Source organism: Haemaphysalis longicornis, unplaced genomic scaffold, assembly GCF_048455015.1.
Source record: "Haemaphysalis longicornis isolate Haplotype H1 unplaced genomic scaffold, Haemaphysalis longicornis Haplotype H1 scaffold_8, whole genome shotgun sequence".
Taxonomy (NCBI): domain Eukaryota; kingdom Metazoa; phylum Arthropoda; class Arachnida; order Ixodida; family Ixodidae; genus Haemaphysalis; species Haemaphysalis longicornis.
In genome coordinates this window covers 129,126,031-129,148,501 of record NW_027526445.1, presented here as the reverse complement: position 1 = coordinate 129,148,501, position 22,471 = coordinate 129,126,031, and the positions used below count along the sequence as shown (strand labels likewise).

Genomic DNA, 22,471 nt, shown 5'->3' with positions numbered 1-22,471 from the left:
ACATTGGTGACATTTAGCACATAAGAATTAGAATGAATACACTTGTTACATTAATTAGAAAGACAGTCAATAGATTAAGAGTACTTAGCGGGACATAGCTGGCGGGCGAAGGGCTCCCGGCGGGAGGGCACGACGACGAGCGGCAGAGTATCTGACGTGAGCCCTGGTGCAGGCTGCCGCTCTCCGCTCGCCCTCAATAGCCGGAGACGCCGCGTTATATTTGCTTTGGGGGGACGCATTGGGGGGAAAAGCGCATCCTAGCGTGTGCGGACGCTAGGGAACAAGGCTAAGGCACACCCGCAGCCAATCAGGAAGACGCTTCTTAGCTCCAATCAGACATGTCCCCGCCAAAGTGAAAAGGACCAAAAAACACAGACACAAGGTTTCGACTCGAAAACGCGCGCTTGGAGAATTACGGGCGTAGAGCAAGTAGTTAGACAAAACGCACTAAAGTAAACAGGGGAAAAGGGGAGGTCGTCGGAAGAACACTGAAGACACGGAGCCCGAACGCGACCAGCGCACACGCCACGGGGGGGCATGGAACGCCGCGGCCGCGGTAACAGAAGCCGAGACGAGGGTTCGCTTCCCCCAACAGCCGCGACTCTCGGCTTCTCTCTCTCTCTCTCGGTCGGTCAGCGCGCAGAGACAAACTTCGAATGCGCTTCTTAGAAAAACGGGGCCTCGGTGGCTGAAGAGGGATGCTAAAAAATATAAAAAGCAAACGGGACGGGGGCTTCGCGACAATATATATATATATATATATATATATATATATATATATATATATATATATATATATATATATATATATATATATATATATATATATATATATATATATATATATATATATATATAGGCGAGGAGAGAGAGAGAGAGAGAGAGAGAGAGAGAACACGTCCGTGTACGAACACCTATCACCTCGCAATGATTCTTTGCTCTCAATAATTCCTTTGAAATGCCGATTACCTCAGAATTTTTGTCCTTGCATGAACTAAACGGCAACCGGGTCATTGGGGTGCGCAAAAGGCTCCTATAAGGCGAGATGGCAAGGCACGTATACGCGTGGCAGTCGACACAGTTCGCGCGGACTGTGCGATCGAAAAGCATGTGCGGGAGGATTCTCCATTCCCATACACCTGACAATGAGTGCGTTGCTCTGGTGCGACTCGCAACAGGCGTCACCGACGACGGCAGTGTTGATCACCGGAGACCCTGAGCCGCCAGCGCGAATAACGAGGGGACAATGACATCGAGCTCGTATACGAGCGTATACAGGCGCGAAAACACACATCCAGCAACACCTGTACTAACAAAGATACGTCACGGCGAGGCCTGCAACACCGACAATGGAAAACAAGGGTCTGGCACTCCGGACGTGAAAAAGCCTGCGTAGGATTTCTTGCTTGCCCCCCTTCCCCCCTTCCCCCTATTTCGTTACGCTCAGGCTAGTAGCGCTCGAAAATCTTACAAATACACGTTTTCCCAGCATCGGCGCGCGCCTGGGTGAATCGCGTATCTCATCGAACAGCGGCAGGCCTACTTGTCAAAGTGGTGGTCCTCAAGCATTATCTTCATTCTTGTGTAGCGCCGGTAAAAATACGCGATCGCACTGCGAAAGAAAAAAGGTCAACAGATGGGAACTCGAAAGGACATCTTCAGAGGCTGGCGAAGAGCTACTGATAACCGGCCTGTGAGCCGCGAGCGTCCGCTGGCCATTCACTTAGTTGACTATAATGCGACTGCGAATACGTGGTTAATTCTGAATTCCGATTCTGATCAACTTAGTCGAACTTTTGTGTTACCACGCATATACATGTGGGCGAGTTCATTCTAGTTTTGTTCTTGTTGTCCACACCCCCCAAATAAAGAACACCGAAGATGTGGGGTGAAAAATTACCCACGCGCAGTCACATGTCAATTCCCTGCAATTTCTGAAAAAAAAAAAAAAAAACGATTTTGCAGCTGCCTGTCCCCATAAGCTGATTTTCTGGCCGAGAACAAGCTTCCTGTTTTACATCTCGCATTTCTCGCAGAAACGACAGAAGGACGCCGAGCTCTTTTCTCTCTTTTTTTTTTTTTTCCAGGCCGTTAGGTGTGTTGACTCAGGACTCGAAAACAACGCTTTCTTCTCAGGACGCAGGTTCGGGTCCCGGCCGCGGCGGCCGCTTTTCTGATGGAGGCGAAAAGCAGAAACGCCCGTCTGTACGAGGTTTCGGCGCACGTTAAAGATACCCAGGTGGTCGAAATTAATCCGGAGCCCTCCCCTACGGCGCGCCTCATCACCTGCGCTGCGTCGGCGCGTTAAACCCTACAATCAATAGAATCAATCAGCGCTTTCTCTTTCTCTGGGAGAAAATGCGTGTCTCTGGAAGAGGTTGGTGTTGGGCCTGTTGGTACGTACTTTGGAGAACAATGGAACACAACCTTGATTGATTGATTGATTGTAGGGTTTAACGCGCCGACGCAACGCAGGCGATGAGGCGCGCCGTAGTGGAGTGCTCCGGATTAATTTCGACCGCCTGGGGATCTTTAACGTGCGCCAAAATCTAGTACAAACGGGCGTTGTTGTTGCGCCGTCCACACCCCCACCGCGCATGCGCGTCTCTCCTCCATTCTCTTCTCCTCCTGTATAAAAGCAGGTGCGCGCGCTGCGCGGCGTTCAGTCTGCTCCGAGACACCGCCTGCGCCGGTTCTGCTCCGGTGTGGAACCTACACGGAACCCCGATGCTTTGCATCACCACATAGTTCCCTTCGGCGAGATGGTGTATTTTTTTTTTTGCAGTATTTTCATCAATGCACCACACCCTAGGTGAAGAAAGGAGCTGCAGTTGCTATAGTTTCCCATGAGCAACATTTCAGCGGAATACGGAAGGTCTCTCCCATTTGCTAGAACACTAGCTCTGAGCAGTTTGTGGACAGTGCAAGACTGCTCTTGGGTTAAAAAAAGAATACGGTGCTGCTCTAGGGGCAGTTCAGTTAAAAATAACGAATGGAGAATACCTCGCCTTGTAAGGAACGCTAGCCCCTTCGACTTACCGTGCACAAGTTGGGGGCAAGGCAAACCAATTATCTCGCGACATACTGCCCTCACAGTGCGACCCGCAGGTCAAACACATAATTGTCGGTGATTTGTACGTTTTTGCCTTTATACAGTGTCTGCGCGAGTGGTTTCATGCATGGCTACACGGCAACCGTAGTCTCTGCAATGGACCAGGTAGTCGCATATGGCCAAGACCTTGGAAGCCAAAGATGAGTGTACAGTTCAAAATGCGCCAGTGCAAACCAGCCTAAGTATATGAGGAGGTAAAACCGCGGTTTAAAAAGGGATGAACACGCGCGCACTCGCGCGGTTTTTGAAGGAGACTCACACAACGTCTTAGACGGCGGGGAAAAAGCGGACCTTGTCAACGCCATCGCGCGTGCGCGAATTAGAAAGTAACACACAGGTCACGTATCCAAAATTCAAAATTCAAAGCCGAACGCAGTAAGCGCATACCAAGTTGATCCTTCCCAGCAACACGGCGGGTGGGGGGGGGGGGGGGGGGGGGGCGTGGATTGTACGCTCCGTAGTCCCGGCATCGCCGTTCAGCGAAAACCAGATCCCTGATCGCCGTGGCAGATAAGCGCTCGCAAGACCACGACGACAGCCGCGACGCAGATGAGCGCGCCATGCTCGGCGGAGTCGTCCACCCGTGCAGCTAGATATGTCGCTGTGAACGCAGAAAGGGCTCTTTCGGTGCACCAGTGAAGCGGCAGCGAAACGGACCCCCTGCGCGAAAATGCACGCGGTTCAAGGTTTCGGGCGCCCCCGATCTTGAATACAAATTAGCCTGCTGCTCCGCCGCAGCAGCGGCAGCCTTGAACGCGTCCGCTCGGGCTGTTCCAGAGCGGTACAGGTTTTTGAGGGGCACGGCTAAACGGCGCTCGAAACAATGCGCGTGTGCCGACCTGGCGGTCCACCTCGCGTGCATATCATATACACGTACACGCACGCTTCGCTACCGCCTCCGTCTTCCCTATCTAAACTCAGAGCCGGTAGACAAGAGCGTCACAAAAGAGGCGCAGGCAGAACGTCGTTGCAGCCTGCGTGTGCACGCTCGACACGGAGCGCATCAAGCGGACAGATAAGTGCTGCAAAAACAGCGCAGGCAAAGAGTCCGTCCGACGAGGTCCGCGCTGTGAGTTACCTGCCTTCGGTAACGCGTGAACTCATTAGGATGCGCTCGTGCGCGCGCAGTGGCAGCATGGCGTTCACCTTCTTGACCTCCGGGCGCGAGGCAGCGCGCGCACCGTTTAGCGCGCGCAGAGGCAAACACTCGAGTCTGTCCGGCAGCGTGTTTACCGCTGATTTGTGGCTCTACAGCCGCCAGCCGACTCATCCGCGCAAGCCTGCACTTCGTCCGCTACGAAGAGCATGCAGAGCTATAATTAGGCAGCACTGCACGTGGGCCGCCGTTGGGACCGACGAAACCACTGCCGGGGAACGAGGCGAGGTGGTTATTCGAGAGACCGTGCCTGAGACGTCGTTGGCGGGTAGAAATCGGTGTTACACATCGACTGTTGTGTGTGTGTTGACGCGGTACGCAACAGCGCGCAACGCAACTCGCCCGGTCGGTCTTTCCTGCATAACTCAGAGGACTGGTACAAAGACCACTTCAAGGACTGAACCCGTGCAAGTCGGTAAACGCTGAGGCGGTCATGCAAATTCGAGAATGCGGCGCGGCCAGAACCATCTTGCGCATGCACGGGGTTGCTGCGGCGGCTGTCGGATTCACCGCGCCACCGACTGTGCGAGAGTGCTTTCGCTTGTGTTAGACGCCTCTCTCTCCTTCGAAGTTCGAATGTCTCGGCGTTTGTTTTGATTGTTGCACTAGAGACTATAAATAGGCTCCCGCTTTCGACGAGAGCCAAGCGTGCATTCAGGATCCGCTGACAATGTTTCTCTGCCCGTTCGAGTTATCATGTTGTAAGCGCACCAGTGTGCTGCTTCCTGTATCATCGCTGTTCTCTATTCGTCACGCATGGCTTTGGCTCTTCGTCGTCGGAGAGGAGGCACCTGCCCTGAAGGCCGCTCATCAACCAATTATACCTCGACATGACGCAGGGCAGTACTCGTACGCCTTCGTCCGCGTAGCACTGGACAAGACCAGTAAATTTAAACTGCTATAGTTATGATAAAAAACACAGCAAGAAAAATTCAACAAACGAAAACGGATTCAACAAACGTGCCTACATGACCTAAGCGATAATCCCAAATCGTTGTGTATACGCCGTATCATGAGCACTGCCGAGCGCGCGCTAAGAATGCACGTATAAAGCGACTCCGCACGCAGCTTTCATCCGCAGCGCGGCGCGACGCCGCTGGCGGCCGTCGCAGAGCGACGCAGCAAGTTCGACGCTAGTGTGCACGTACCTTAAGGCGGTAGTATTACATAGCAATCAATGTCGCTCCTTCAGGCATCGTTCAGTCGACTTTGTGGATTACTCGAGCCATGGCATGGCTGATACCACAGTAGCGCACGTTTTAACACTGTCTTCAAAGGAAAGAAATTACATGTTTCACCCAAGAAGACGCCCCGTAGCGGAGGGCAACGAAATGACCCATACACCCCGGGTCTCTAACAAGAGTCGCTATCACAGACGCGCGCGTGCCTTTCTTGGCTTTTCGCGTTCACACACACACAAAATAAGAAAGACGCCGCGGCTTTTATTCTCATCCGGGAGATCGTCCAAGACTGCAAATCATCCTAAATCATTTACCTTCGAAGCTACAGAATAACAGGGCCACGCAAGATCCTTTGGATGCGACCGCCGTATGTTTTAGTGCCAAAACACGACGCGAATGAAAACAGAACATGAAACTCTCTCTCTCTCTCTCTCTCTCTCTCTCTCTCTCTCTCTCTCTCTCTCTCTCTCTCTCTCTCTCTCTCTCTCTCTCTCTCTCTCTCTCTCTCTCTCTCTCCTTTTCATTCATTTATTTTCAGAAAATAGGGCAGGACTGAACGAGGGAAAAGTTTTCGCGTGTTTTTAGTACGACGCGCTGAAGGGGGACGCGCCTTATCATTTCCCGCAAACAATGAACAAAGCACGGGTCAGGCCTACGCCAAACAGTAATGCCGGTCGACAGCGCGCCGTTGTTCGAGCCTCTCGAAGCGTCAACAGGCCTCTGTCTCGTCTCAAGGCACCTCAACGAGGCGCTGATGCGAGCGCCCATCAAGTTCAGTCTGTGCCAAAGTGGGGCTGCAACAACAACGCAGGCAGATGAGACAAGCCAAGCCTAAGCCCCTATCAGTCTTTGTTACACAGCACATTCCCTATTCCTAAGCAGGTTTACGTGCCAGCAATGCCGAAATAGTAAGTCCTGCGAGGCGGGTATACATCTTGGTCAGTCGCCTCGGTTCACCGCTAAAGGGGCCATGAACAGAAAGGTTTAGTTTGAAACATGTAGCCTTTGGTAACTCTCTCAGCTCCATTCCAGCCCCGAAAGACGTTTTCTTATCCGAAAACAACGCAATAAAATTGGGAAATATTCAAATTTCGCGCTTCAGTGACGTCACGTGGTCAGAAGTGGCGTAATATGGGCCTGCGCTAAAAACATAGTTATCAGTGTGTTGACGACACGTAAGCATTCAAGAGATAAATTGAGCGGAACTAGACCGTCGCACTACAATCACCCAGACATGTTTCTTGGCGGTACGTGGCCTTGGTCAGGGGCGGCCGCCAATCGCACAAACAAGATTCTGTCACGTCATAGAAAATTGCTGACAAGTAGCTGAGGAGTCACCATTACTTCATCTGTTTTCTTTAATATCTCAATTTCGATTTCGAAGTTTTCATTAAAATTGCTGACATTGTTGTCAGACCAAAGCGGACTTTTTAACGAACCACGATTGCACTTTTTGTCTTCATGGGCTCTTCAACCTCGAAACCAACCGACTGCCAAGACATCCGCACGTTCCAAGGGAGTTCTCCGGATGCAGTGGGCACGCTGCGAAGTGGCTCATGTCACGCGTCATGAATTATGCCTCGGCTCCCCGGCGATCGTCAGGGTTAAATAATTTAGTCCGCTACACGGACGCACGGGCTGGCGAATACCCTTCGCAACACCGCTGAATGCGCCCGCAAGGAGGACTCCGACAAGGTCGAGAATACGGCGCGTGCGCAGTAGCGTCTCACGGTGCGGTTGTGCGTCCAGCTAGACTATGCGCACGGCGACGCAATATTGTGCAGTCGCATGCATGGAAAATTTCCCCGCACAGGCTTATCCCTTGGTCGCGTGTATCAGGCGCCGGTAACTTCTGCTTAGGCTCCAGAGTTGCGAGGGATGAGCTGACTGCGCTGGGTGTGAAAAATCGCCGCCGGCCATTAAGCTCCCGCTGGTCTAGTGCCCCACCCCCCTTCCTTCCCCTTTGCTATCTTCTCCTCCAGCAAAACTTCGCAAATACGCCAGTCAGCTGAGTATATACATGCGTACAGTAAATGTTTGTTCTAGCGAAGTCCCCGGGACGTGGCACTCGCTCCGTTACAGGTGGTACTTGGCTTTAAGGAGCCATGAACACTGAACAAAACTGTTTAATTTGAAAGAACCAGGCTTCAGTACCTCACTCAGCTCCATTCCACTCGCGAAGGACGTTTAACAAGTATGCAAAAGCGTCAAAATTTCGCGCTTACAGTGACGTGTTATGGGCAGGAGTGACGTCATACGGGCCAGCAATAAAAACGTCATTTTCAGTGCGTTGACTGCACGCTAGCATTTACGTGGTGCGATCAAACGAGGCCCCACTACAATCGTCCAGTCATGCGCCATAGCGATGGGTGTGTTCGGCTGTCGCCATATCGCCATATCTGACGTCACAGAAAAGTTGCTGGAAAGGGGCTAGGGAGTTGCCACTGCTTCACACGTTTTCTTTAATATCTTCGTCACAGTTGAACCTCGTTATAACGAAGTAGTATAGGGTAGTAAATTAGCTCGTTATAACCGATATTCGTTATAACCGTAGAGGTAATAATCGGCCCTAATAAATCGGCACTCTGGTTACCGCAATATTCCTACACAAAAAACGCGTTGTTCTAGGCTTCGAACCCTATATAAACGATAGGCCGGAACGTGAGAACGTGAAATTACAACAGAACAAAGTTCGTACGGCAAGACAGGCCGGCCTTCTTATTTACTTGCAGGAGGGTGTGGCCTTCGCCTGGTGGCTTTTCACAGTCTGAGCGGAATGAAGCTTTTCACGGTGTCCACGCAATAAAGGGTCTTAAACTACTAAAAAACGGTTGTTTTGTCTCACTCCTTCAAAATTTTGCTTTTATTATTCTAGCTGTCGAGTTTTGAGCCTCGCGGGAACCAAATATTTCTTCGTTGTAGCCGATATCGCGCCGCTCTCGAGGTTGCGGCTTCGTTATAAAAAGATTAGGTGTCATTGAAATTAAGCGTGACCAAACAAACCGTATTTAATTCGCTATATCCGGTAATTCACTATATCAGTGTTCGCTATAATGAGGTTCCACTGAGCTTGAGGTTTGTGGTAAAATTGGTATCACTGTTATCGGGACAAAGCAGTATTTTGTCTTCACGGCCCCTTTACATGCGAGACGTCTGGATCTATAGGTTGTATTCACTGGCGTGGCACGCATGCGGGCAACCATGTGTGCGCGCCACGTGACTAGTTACGTCGGGCTCCGCGAGATGGCGATACTTGTCCGTGCTAAGCCCACGACGTGTGTTTGATGTTCTAAACTGTCCCCCACCGAGCGCAAAGCAAATCCCCAACTCCAATGTGAGTGCGATTAATAACATATCTGTTGACGTTACAGTGTACTAGAAGTGAGGGGTGTGCCGTTCGAGGCCGATTAGGGGTCCCTTTTGCGGTGAAAACTTCTGCTTAGGAACTCCTGTGAAAGTAGCACCCCTGGCGGCGGCTGCTTACGAGTTGGTTTCAGAAGTTTTCTTTGTTAAATAAATCCCTATTTATTTCCCTACATGGCCTTAATTCACCATTTTATTGAATATAGTTTTATAAAACCCGTCAAATAACTGTTTAGTTTCATTTAAAAATCCTATAGGGGGCGCTGGCAGGCAGAGGCAACGAAGCCAGTATTGATTGATACAGACCACTCACAGTAACGTCAGTGGTGTATAGATTCGTAATGCAGGCGATAAAATCAGAAATTCAAGCATGGATGGAAGAAAATGAAATACTTGGGGAACTGCAGAATGGATTTGGACAAGACAGGCGATTGGATGATCATTTGTTCGTGATAACGCAGTGCATTAAAATTGCGAAAGCGCAGAATACCATTATGGATTACGTTCTTGGACATTATAAAGGGGCATATTACAACGTAAACAGAGAACTGCTGTGGAGAATGCTGAAACTCCAGGGATTAGATGACGAGTTAATACAGTCCCTTATAGCAATCTATAATGACAATAGAGTGCACCTTACATGGGAAGGATAGAAATGCGCCCAACAGGTCAACACCCATCGGGGACTGAAGCAGGGATGCCCTTTGAGCCCAATACTGTTTATGCTCTACATGACAGGGTTAGAAAAGAAACTGGAAGAAAGTCAAGTAGGGTTCAGCTTAACCCATATGCTGCAAGGCGAAGTGGTACAACAGCGTATCCCGGGAATGTTATACGCAGACGACATAGTTCTTTTAGCTGATAACCAGACCGATATGCAACGGCTAATAAATATTAGCGGCCAGGAAGCCACCGACCTCAGGTTAAATTTTAGCGCAGAAAAATCGGGAATAATGGTTTTCAATGACGCTACCACCGACGTAGTGTCTATCCAGCAAGGCGAATTACCCAGAGTGAAGGAATATGAATATTTGGTAGTGTGGATAAACGAAGGGGATAACTACTTAAGAACTCACGAGGAGCAACTTAAGGGTAAGGGAGAGCGAAACGCAGCTATAATGCAGCATAGAACTCTGTGGGGGTATAACAAATATAGGTAGTGAGAGGAATGTGGGAAAGAGTAATGGTTCCGGGTCTCACATTTGCGAATGCTGTACTCTGCTTAAAACCAGACGTTCTATCAGGCCTTGAAGTGAACCAGAGAACGGTAGGCCGTTTGGCCTTAGGCGCGCATGGAAAAACAACTAATGAAGCGGTACAGGGAGATATGGGCTGGGCGTCGTTTGAAGTTCGAGAAGCACAGAGTAAAATATGCTTTGAGATGAGGTTGAGAGCAATGGATCAACGAAGGTGAGCAGCTAAGGTTTTAAAGTACCTATACTTGACAAGCGTGGACACGCAGTGGTTAAGGAAGACTAGAAGGCTAACGATGAAATACAGAAAGAACAGTGTGGAATCCAAAACAGCCAAGGTAACCAAAAAATGGGCAAGGCAGATTGAAAAGAATAAATGGAGAGAAAAAATGGAAGCTAAAACGTCGTTAGAGATTCACAGGGCTGAGAAATTGAACATCAGAAAGGAACATTTCTACGATAATTCCCAGGGCAGTGCTTTGCTTTTTGAGGCTAGAGCAGGTTGCTTGCGAACTAAGAGCTTTGTGGGGAAGTATTCACAAAATTATGGGGTATGCGTGGTCTGCGGCAAAGAAACAGAAACTATGCGGCAGATAGTGTTAGAATGTGAGGGTATCCATCCAAATTTACATGCGGGAAATATTCGACTTCCAGAAGCCCTAGGATTTAAGGGTAGCTTCAAGGCTGTAGAGGGGACGAAAAGAAGATTAGAATGGTGGTGGACGAAAGGTAGAGAGGGGAATATTGCCTACGGAAGTTACCACCTGTAACAGGAAAAAAAAAGAATTTTGTGCCTAATAAGCTTTTTGTGCCTGCCCTAAGCATCGCTAGTATTAAACCAAGAGTGTAAAACATGGGCATATTAGTCCTTTTTGGTAAGATGACATGTCATCACCCCGCTACAAAGGGGAAACCAATAGCAATCATCATCACCATCAACATCGTTCTCTCGGGAACGCCTGCGCTACGTATATTTTTTTCATCGCAAACGGGACCCGCGCTCCCCACTGGTCTCTTCCCGGAACGACACACATTACCTTCCAGTACACTGTACCACCGTTGAGAATCGGGTTGAAACGGGGCAGACGACGCACGCCGTTTTTTTTTTTTTTTTCCCTTTTACTAAGCGGTGCGGGCGCAGTGGCAGAAGCAAATAAATTTACAGCTAAAATTTTCACTGAATACTATCTATATGCACTGGAGTAGAGACCATGAAACATGTCGAATAAAGCGGTTTCGTTATAACCAGGGTTGGTTTACCGTATGTGCCAAATATAAGCCTACAGAGCAAATTCTGTGCTGAATTCGTGGTGTGTTTCGCGCAGTTCGGCCGATAAACGGGACGAGCGCGACTAACTCGCGACATTCGCTACAATGAATGTGACTTGACTACTCCACTTCCGCGTTCACATTAGTGAGAGCAAAATGAACTAAAGTATACCGTGCCTTTCACGTTACGAACCTGCACAGCATGCTTCCTCGTCCCAACGTACACGCAGACGTCAGCCGCAAAAGCAGCGACGATACCCGGAAGTGCCGCATACCCAATCACAAGTACCCCGCTTATATGTGCGTAACAGTAACACATGTACGATCTATAATGACACATAACGTTGATTGAATAGATTATCTGAACTTCTGGATGAATGTCCAACGCCACCTCTCACCCTCCTCCCCACTAGGAGATATATCTGCACACTTCCTAATGCGTCTACTCCCCTGCTGGTCATATTTTATCGTAGCTATATGATCCGCTCATGAATATACCATTATATTAAATAAGGGTTGCACATTTCAGCACTCTTTCGGCGTGACAGCCGTTTCAAGTTCGGTACATAGTGTGACGGACCGGGTTTTTTAACTAACCTTGTCGCGTGGCAAACTATTAACCGCAGAGCTGTTCAGGTCGACACAAATACGCCCGGCGGATAGAGTAAACCCCGAGCGTACGTGAGCGCGTGCCTCGCGGCGACCGTCCGGCATAGTCCAGGCCTGCGCGTGGGCTTACATCGCACAAGGAGCTGCCGCTTTGGTCGTCGTCATCGTGTAGCGACCGGCGCGCCACGGGGCCGCCGCGCCGAAGACGATGACGACAAATCCGTCATCCCTTTACATCCTACACGTGGAGATGGCCACCGGACCAGCTGACGAAGAAGTGGAAGCCTAGGCAAGGACGCGCCATTAGAGGATTTGCCCTATCGCGGCTGTGCTGTCGGAAGAAGACGACGAAATGGATGACGATGATTGCTACCGAGTAAAACACTTTACGTACTTTACTGGCGTTCGCTTTACATAGTCGTCCAAAACGCTTTGCACTACTGGGGTCTGGCTGCTCCCTCTCTCCTGGGGTCCGCTGTCCAGCTCTGCTGTTTCTCAAGTCTTGTACCACTAGTCCAAGCTGTGCCAATTTCTTCGTTATTCGATTTAAATTGTCACTACCAATTGTTAGTCTCGGTTCGTTCTTTCGTTTGATTGATCTACTAATTGATCTACCAAAAATAATCAATGGATTGCTGCCTTGTATATATAGTTCTTTTTTATTTCCGCCTGAGAGAAGCTAGGAGGGGGTCGGAAAGTGGGTCGAATGAAGTAATGATAGGGGGACTAAAGTTTGCGGGACACAGTTTCAGCCACTAGGCCTTGCGGTATATATACCAGGCCGCGAAGATGTCCGCCGCCTGCACAGTGGCCTCACACTTCTTTCGCGTCTGCTCATCACGCCACCTCAGGGCTTCAAACGCTTTCCAGACGCTCGACGTATATAACCAAAGCGCGAGAAATATAGACGCCGATAACGACAACCATGCACGTCCCGCGCGAACCTTTCGTCCAAGATTGGACCCGATACGTCTCTAGCCACTCACAAACGAGTACAACAACAACGAGAAAGCCGACTGTGTTCCAACAATCATCCCCGAAACGTGATCTGGAGCAACTCGCGGGCTCGGCTTTGTAACTTAGCCGTCGAAAGAAGAAGAGAGGACGCCGAATACACTACACGCTCCGACGCGCATGTAGAAGTTGGATTCGCGCCCGTTCTTCAAAATACCGGTAATTATAGCCGGCACACAGCGGTGGATCGTGGCAATCAAGATGCAGCGAAAGCACTGTAAACCCTGAGGAATAAAAAGCAACAGCGCGAAGACAAAGCCAGCCGACGGAAGAAACAGCAGGCAACTTGCACACTTCGTGCCGACGAGAGCGCTTCGTGCATGCGCGTTTTCAAGTTCACCCCGTCATGGTCTACAGGGTTTGGAGGTTAAACAGCACACGGAGTGTTTAAAAACGGACGGCTCAAGAGAGTCCGTAGCAGGCATGCGCTATCGGGATAAGAGCTGGAACGGAGCGGTACGAGGGAAATGAGGCAATATGGGTCATTAGACGAGTTTCTCGGTCGGCCGTCAGTCAAGCGCGAGTGTATGACCAACCGGCCATATAGCTTGTTCCAACTCCTTGTAGAAATCTTCGCCGATCTGGAACTTCAGTTTACGTTGTGGGGGTCCTCTGCTCTGAGTGAAACAAAACAGGTCACGTTCGGGCGAAAACAATTCGAGTTTCGAAAGAAGTATTCGGAAAGAAAAAACATTCACGCCCAAGCAAACGTGTACGCTATAAGAGGGATGCATGGACACTTTTACAGCCTCAGCCATAGGGCCTCAGCCATACGCCAACAGAAAATATACACATCTGAAATTTCTCATTTTCGTGTGTGTTTATTTCTGGTACCTGAGAGTAAAAATCGGGTGCCGGCTTCAAAGCTCACGATGGCCGAGATTTTTACCCACAGGGCTTTATAGCCTCTTCTCTACAATAAAGTCATTCATTCATTCATTCATTCATTTTCTTTTTTTTTTTTTGCGTACGCGCGTGCGTCTGGGGTGGAGTTCTATTTATATTGAGAAATGTGCGGGTCTTTTTTGTACGTAGTTTGAACAAAACTATGAGCGAAACTAAGTCAAATAAAAACTAAAAAAAAAAAGCAGCTTGTTGGATCGCGATTTTATGTCGACGTTCCATACGCCCAGATTCTACAAAAAAAAAAAAAGAAACTGAACGAATAAATGAACGAATGAATGAATGAATGAATGAATGAATGAATGAATGAATGAATGAATGAATGATCTTCATTGGGATGGGGGAGGCCACGTGGCAGTAGTTTGGGAAGGGAAAGAGAAAGAGGGGGTGGCGATCAGTCAGTCATGATGAGGGCTGCATTTGGCGATGATGCGTGGTATCCTTGGAGGGGGAGCCTAGCGTCACTAAATAAGCTATTTAGTGAAGCCAGGGAAGCCTATACCCCGCCTCACACTACCTTAGCCACGCCACTCTTAATTGAAAAACAAAACAAAAAACAAATCTATAGCATGCGGGAAATTAGGGTCTCCGTAAGGTAGGACGTCAGGAGACGAGTTGGGGGCAGAGCACAGGCCAGAGAATCACGAGGATACGCGCCAGCTGCACAGCGCTAAGCTAGGGAAAAAAGAACTGAACGAAAGTTGCGTATTTTTTAACGGCACGCGCTTTGGTTCGCGTTTCAATGTCGGCCGTGTCACACAGGAAAAAAAATCCCGGGCCATCTCCACTGACGTGAAACCTGGGGAGGGGCGAACCAAGCGGTGTACAAGTGTATTCTTGGCGCCTTGGCATTTTTGCCCACGGAGATGAAACCGTTGGACAGACGTATACAGCTTTTCTGTGAAAGTCTCGCGTCTTTCAAGCGCGAAGCGTTCTAGCGCGAGGCGTAAAAGAGCGTCCCGGTGTTTTCTTCGTACGTCCTACGAAGCGTTCCAGCGCGAGGAGGAAACGAGTGTCCCGGTGTTCTAGTACCGTGACTACATGAGACGACGGTTACGACGACGACATGAGACGCCGACAGCCCTAGCGCCTAGGGGCCTCGCCCCTAAAAAACGAGAAAACGAAAAACCGACACGCATCCGCCAGCGGCCGTCGGCGAAATACAGGAAGGTACAAGCGCTAATCAGGGCCCTTCGATGCAAATAACTGCCGCTCGAGCGTCTTTCCGCCTGCCTAGTCTAGCGCGCATAGAAAGGGAGAAGGCTTCCTAATGAGGGGAGGCCTTCTTCCTTCGCGCCGACGAGACGCCGTGCAAAACAAGAAAGAAAAAAAAAAGTGGTTACGCAGCAGCCTGGAAGGAAGCGCAGCAGACGTAAAGTTTGAGCTTCTACGATACTGAAACAATGCAGCAACGCGGAAAAGCGTTTTTTGAAGAGGTCCACGAAGAGAAAATACAACTTTGTTCAACTTTAAAGAGTTCGGCTTCAGTACCTCACTCAGCTCCATTCCGGCCACGAAAGGCGTTTTTTAACCGATAAAAACACAAGAAATACTTAAGAACTTTCAAATTTCGCGCCACAGTGACGTGTTATCGGCGCGAGTGACGTCATATGGGCCAGCACTAAAAACATAATTTCCAGTGGGTTAGGTGCACGTTAGCATTCAAGTGATTCGATCAAACGGAACTAGCGGCCCCACTACAATCGTCCAGTCATGTGTCCTGGCGATTGATTAGTTCGGCCGCCGTCAATCGCCCAAACAAGATTCTGTGACGTCATAGAAAAGTTGCTAAAAAACGGGCTAGCGAGTCGCCACAGCTCCACACGTTTTCTTTAATATATCCGTTATTTTTTGGAAGTTTGCGATGAAATCGGTATCATTTCTATCAGGACAAAGCAGCCTTAATTTCTAACAAAAAAAACTTGTATTTTGTCTTTATGGCTCCCTTAAGACGAACTCAAAGGGACCGGACTATCAGGCGGTGGTGGTGGTTGTTGTCTTAATGGAGCAAGCGCTGCTAGCCTGGCTAGAAATTGCTCTTAAGAGAACGTTTCTTGCATTGTGCGTGTCAGAAGACAGCAAATGTGTTGGTCTTTTTAACCATAAATTCATCATACCCGCTCGTATTATCCAGAGACTACTGTACTAACTCATCTACTATTTTATAAATGATAGTGCGCGCTGTTTTATTCCATGCAAGGTGCACTAAGCAGGGTGTAATAGGGGCGGGGTCTAGTTTGTTCTCTCCGTGCTACGACATTAGTGAAGCATATGAGCTTTAGTTTAATTAAGCTAATGAGGGACTTCAGCTGTAAGCTATTTGCGCTCACGGGGACATTAGAACACGTAAACTTGGTTTCATTTAGAAAAATTTCTTATTAAGTGGGAGATGTTTGCTGCCCTCCTCCCCCCTTAAGCATTTCCTTCCTCTCTTCTTCCTTAATACTGATTGATTGCGGGGTTTAATGCGCCGACGCCTCACAGGTGATGCGGCACGCCGTAGCAGAGGGCTCCGGATTAATTTTGACCACCTGGGGATCTTTACCGTGCGCCGAAATCACGTATACACGGGCGTTTTTCCTTTTCGCCTTTATCAGAAAAGCGGCCGCAACGGCCGGGAATCGAACCCGCGACCTCGTGCTCAGCAGCACAACGCCTATAGCCACTGAGCCACAGCGGCGGGTTCTTCCTTCATACTGAAAAATATAAAGACCACGAACGCTCGCCTATCCAAACCCAGCGCAACAACTAACCGATATCTGTTATCTTGCGCGCGCCTGAATCTAGCGGGAAAGTAGCCCCACACATCCCCATTTCGTGTAAGCTAGCTTGCGGCCCGCCACTTTTAAGCGAGCACAGAACTGAATCTGGCCCACTCGCACCTGCGGCTGCATCCCAAAAGCAAACTAGTGTGATCCTTCGCTTCACTATTTAGCCTTCGTCCAATATTTATGTGCAGTGCTCGTAAGTGATGTCATGGTGGGTTGCAATGTGTTATCTCAATTAATCCTCAAAATTACCAGTTTCACCAACTTCATGGTAGAAAAAAACAAAACAGATCCATGTTCCATTTCGTTAAACACACGTAAAGGGGCCATGAAGGCAAAATACAAATTTTGTTCGTTAAAACGACTGCTTTTTCCCAGTACCAATGATAACAATTATGTTACAAAATGCATACAAGTAATCAGATATCAAAGAAAACCGGTAAAGCAGCGTTTCAGAGATTTATGACGTCACAGAACCTTGTCCGTGTGATAGGCGGCTACCGAGCTAATGTCATTTAGAGAAACTGTCATTGGCTCTAATTGTCATTAATTCGGCGCAACACGGGAATACCGAGTGGCATTTGAGGCGAATGACGTTTAGCGGCTAAGTGAGGTTCGGAAGCTCATTTAGCAGCCAACTGAGTAGCCTCGACAGCAGTGGCGCGTCACTAGAGAATAAAGTTCAGTAATACACCAAAGAATACCGTTTCTAAAAACTGTTTGTAAACTTATATTTTCCCCTTCACGTTGTTTTTCAAACAAAGAAAGACAAACAAGTACTAACAAAAAAGAAAATCTCGTCCTGAATGCTCGCGCTACTAGCGCTACCCTAATACGGGTTTTTTTTTTTCGGACTTGTCTCGGCTTGTGATGTCTACTGATGTCACCCAAAACCGGTGATTTTCTTATTATTCCTTTAAAAACAGTCCTTTGTTGTTTTAAAAAAAATATTATCTATGACAACATCGAGATGCGCTTGAAATATAATTTTGCGGTTTTGCGAGCTCGCTAATCGCCATTGCCATCACTATCAAATGCCATTTGTTTGGCCGTGTAGACCCGCACGGCCAAACCAAATGTCATTAACAGCGAATGTCATTAACTTTGAATGACATTCGATTGAACGTGATTCGGCTATTGTAGTGGGTCCTCCAGTTTCGTTTGATCGTATCACTTTGCTGATAACGTGTAGATAACACACTGATAACTGTCTTTAATGCTGGCCCATAATACGTTCCCCATATTGCGTCATTGTGGCGCAAAATTCGACAGTTTATCAATATTTCCTGTTTCTTTCGTTTGTTAAGACAGCGCGACTTCCGTGGCTGGAATGGAGCCGGGTGAGTTACGTGAACTAAACCAAGTAGTATTTTCTCTTCATGGTAGTTCAAACGTGCTTGCAGTCCGTTGAATTTCGCCTATGCGGTTCGGGGAAATCGGCGGAAAGGATAATGCGCGGGAAACAGAATTTTTGACTGCCTGGAGCCACGGAAGGCCACTGAGTAAAGGAAAATACCGTATAAAATAGCTGAAACAAAAGTTAAAACTTCACCTACGCATTGATTACACACCGTGTTGACAACTCACTTCCGTATCCCTCGATAAAATGTAAGATAATGTTTGTATAATAATGCGAAACGCCTCGAGACAAACAAAAAAAAATTATACAAACTCCTCAGTGAGTTGGAGTTGCCACCTTTCCCGTGCGCCGAAATCTCGAATGATTGCATGAATGAATTTATTGTTACCACCATGTAAAGGAAGGACCACGAGCAGGCGTGGTTTGTCTCACCTAAGGGTGGACACCGGAACGCCTGCTGGTGTGTGTGTGTGTGTGTGGGGGGGGGGGGGGGGGGGTGGTACGGGAAATGGGGAACACAGGTAGACAGGAAAGGGAGGAGAGAGAAGTGGAGGATACATATATATATAAGACAAATACGTACAGTGCTCAGCGATTGAAACGCGATACTCGGAGCGCGTGGCTGCCGGTGCCTGTTGCGCCACAGGTGAGCGCCTGTGAAAGCGAGCTGGCGCATTGTGGTATACGATGAGGGTGAGAGCGTTCGTGACGCATGCTTAGTGGATCCGGGAGACAGCCCTTGAGTGTGTGGTTCTTGGCGGCGCCATAGGGGTGCTACATGCCATGGCTTCAAAACGCTGCGCCTGCGTGCCGCGCCGCGCCGCGCCGCGCGAAGCTGGGTGAGCTGGCACCGCGTGCGTTATGAAGAATTTGAATGTGCATTTTTCGCGATGTGTTATCGTGGGGCGCGCGGCACGCAGGCGCAGCGTTTTGAAGCCATGGCATGTAGCACCCCTATGGCGCCGCCAAGAACCACACACTCAAGGGCTGTCTCCCGGATGCACTAAGCATGCGTCACGAACGCTCTCACCCTCATCGTATACCACAATGCGCCAGCTCGCTTTCACAAGCGCTCACCTTTGGCGCAACAGGCACCGGCAGCCACGCGCTCCGAGTATCGCGTTTCAATCGCTGAGCACTGTACGTATTTGTTAAATATATGCAACACTTAAGATTCAACACTACACATACAAGGCAATACCAAACGCCACTTGAACACACGGAGTTTTCGCTTTCCGCCTCCATCAGGAAGCGGCCGTCGCTGCCGGGAATCGAACCCGCGTCCTCGGGTTCGTCATCACGACGCCTTAGCCACTGAGCCATCGCGGGGGGTTACTTGGGTTCAGTATACATGAGCTAAAACATTTTTTTTTTCTCGAAGATCCGCTATTAGCAATTTATTCATCATGCTCTCGCTATTACCTCCCAACAAAGGTTCTGCCATTTCTAAGGCTGTTCAATGATACCCAGAATAATTACGCTGATGCGTTTTTCTTTTCTTTTTCGCTTCAGAGCTTGTGACGAGATTTAATGTGGGGTCTCTTGTCTTTCCCCTCTGTCCAAAAAACGGCCACCGCGTGCTCTACTGCACGACAGGGCGCGAGGTGAGAAAAAAATTCACAAATACATGCGTATTCTTCTCCCTGAAAGTCCTGCAGGAATCAATTCCGCACGGCAGAAAGCGACAAACAACTCCACAAGCCGCGCCCGACAAACGCAAAGACCGTAGGTGGTGTTTGGAAGACGACACGCAGAAGAAACCGAAAGCACCGCAGACGACATAAGGACGTAAGTACGCGTCGGCGACGACGGTAATTAGCGGCGTCCATCACGGAACAGATAAAAAAAAAATCTTCAAGCGAACAGGCAGCCAGCGAAGAGGCACCACCATAGGAAGTACGCAACACGACCACAGGTCCACGTTGGTACACACATCACATTATTACTTCGTCCACAACAAGCAAAACGCGCCCGAAATCCGTTTACGGCAAGGATGTTGTATAAAACTGTTTACGGTACAAGCCCTGGCGGTCGAGGGGAGAACTCCGACACAAACACGTAGAAAGAAAAGCTATTTGTAATGAATGGGTGGCGGGAAGCGGCTCCTTTCAGCCGATCCCAAAATAAACGCCGGGTATGTTGCAAGCGCACGCCGCAAACAACGTCGCTATTTGTCAAAACCGTACGCGTCTCCCTCTGCTTTCCGGCTCGTTGAAGTTGGGCCCGACAAACTGCTTGGCTGAACACGGCAACAAAAACTGGCGACGCCTACACGTCAACCGATGCGTCTCCTTACGCCAGTTTGGCTTCAAACCAGGATCAACGCTCAAATGGGACAAATTCTGGTGACGTCGCCTGGCATCACAGGCTAGCGAAGCGTGAAAACCTCGAATCGGTGAAGCAAAGTACGCACATTCCGTCAGGCGATCAATGGAGACACAGCCGGTTTTTTTTTTTTTTTAACTTGCGTTGACCTTTTTAAAAAGTTGGCTGCCAAGGTTACAAAACGTAAACAACCCCTTCTGCAAATCAATACGAAATTGTGATCGCGTAATCTGAGTCGATAATGGTAACATGACGCTGTATTCATTTTAGTTAGATGGCCCTGATAAAATGTATTGGTATATATATAAAGCCAGTACGCTCTCCGAAATGCCCGAATTCAAGGGGAATACGAACTCAGGCCCCGCACGAATCCGCAGTGCATCATTCGCTTCTCATTTTATTTCGAATCAATAACTACAACAACGAGATGGGGGCAACTTTTAGTGTTCAATAACAGAGTCCCTTAATTTAACTCAGCTGCATTGAGGGACTTTCTCAATAGCATAGCGCCTGTAACCATGCACGTTACGTCAGACGAAAAAACATAGAACCGCATTCAAAAACAAAAACGCGAAACTGCATTCACGCAGTGGGACATGCCTCGGAGAATTGAACTTGCTTAAATTTATACACCTCCCGCGCGACCGCACATTATGTAATTGTACACAAAGTAAGGACTCTGCCATTATGCAAGCGGAACTGCTTACATAACACCGCGCAACACCACGTGGATAGTTTACAATCTCGCGAGAATGAGACGCCGACCGTGCAGCAGAAGGTTTCGCCCGTCTATATCGATCCGTTGTGGCGCGGCAAAAAATACTCTCAACTCACCTTTTAAGCGGTCATCGGGAGTGGCACGAGATGACGGGCGAAAGCAGAGTTGACGCACGTGCGCGTAAGCACAGCACCACCTGTCACACTGCACTCCCGTCGGCTGTCAAAACTGTGCGCTAGGCTTAGCAGTGGAAACTGTCGGTCGACGCGTCTGCAGCCGTTCCTAGCAGCGGTTGAGTGCAGACGACGTCGGCGGGTTTTCAAACGCGGGAAGGACCATCACACAACACTTGGCACTGCACCACCGCGAGGGTCGTCGTCACTGTAATCCCGGGCAGGTGACGAAACTCGTACGACGAGGCGTTGCCGGCAGACGAGAGAGAAACACGCTACGCGCTGACGAGAAGTAACTGACCCGATGCACACATGCGAGCAGCCGAGCACTCACTCAGCTGTTCGGCAGCCACCTGTGCACACACACACCGTCGCCAGACGTGAAAATAACACAACACACCTCCGCTCGCGGATGTTTTGCCATCTAGCGACAACTGCAGCAACCTTATTTTTATTTTGTTCATTCATTATTCTTGTTAATAACAAAATTTTAACTACACAAATTTATATTTATTTACCTTAAATGTTTGTATATAGTAAGTTTGTTTTAGAAAGTACAAATTCAGTTTTATTTTACGCTAGCGTACCCTAGAGGGCAAGGCACGCACTACTGCGCACAAAAAAGAGCGCGCAGTTTAAAGCCTTGCTAGGGCCAGCTTTTCCGAGGTCGCAGCAACTGATGAATGACCTCAGTCAGGCACAGTTTAAGACTCGGTATTGGCTTGCACGTGCCTTGTGTGATAACACGTGTAAGACTGAGGTTCAAATCAGTGTTTTGAATGGCGTGTGCTTTCGGGGCGACCACGCGCTGAGTTTACACACGCAGGGGCGTTCTTTTTCCAACGCCTCGCACTTCAAATACACGTGTAGACTCGGGAGTTGTCGTTCGTGGACAGGTAAAATACACGGAACCTTAGACATGTAAGCTTCGCTTAAATGTAGATTCTTAAACAAGCCCTGAAGGTGGCCGCTCGTTGCAACAGTGACAAGTGGGAAAACTCGCATTCTATACAAATTGACAAAGTAAGGCTCAAGGCACTGAGCTCATTATCACATCATTTCATCGAGTGTACTCAGGGAACTGCAATATCTGGGCTGCGATCAAATAAGCTTTAGCGCCAAGATGCAACAGCTGTGCAGCTGGCACAGCAAGGGCTATTTGCGCTGACGTGTACCGCTTGAGTCAGCGCTTTTCTTCCCTCCTTCTTAACAGAATTTTGATACATTCGTAAGTCTTTGAAAGCATTCATCTTTGCTGATATTTCGAGCAGGCATGCAATGTTGAGTTGGACTGCCTCATTTGTCAAATGAAAAGGCGGGCTAGCCT

At 48.9% G+C, this 22,471-nt stretch overlaps 1 protein-coding gene across 4 annotated transcripts in view; it reads right to left on the bottom strand.

Moving 5' to 3' along the window:
- The window catches only part of LOC144149486 (uncharacterized), a 589,882-nt gene extending 568,355 nt beyond the window's left edge, over window positions 1-21,527 (bottom strand). For 3 of the 4 annotated variants that reach the window (XM_077681074.1, XM_077681075.1, XM_077681077.1), the window contains exon 1: window positions 21,088-21,527. The gene's annotated coding sequence lies outside the window, so the exon portion shown is untranslated. The remainder of the gene's footprint in view (window positions 1-21,087) is intronic. The other variant, XM_077681076.1, reaches the window with a different exon arrangement.
- Window positions 21,528-22,471: the final 944 nt, after the last annotated feature.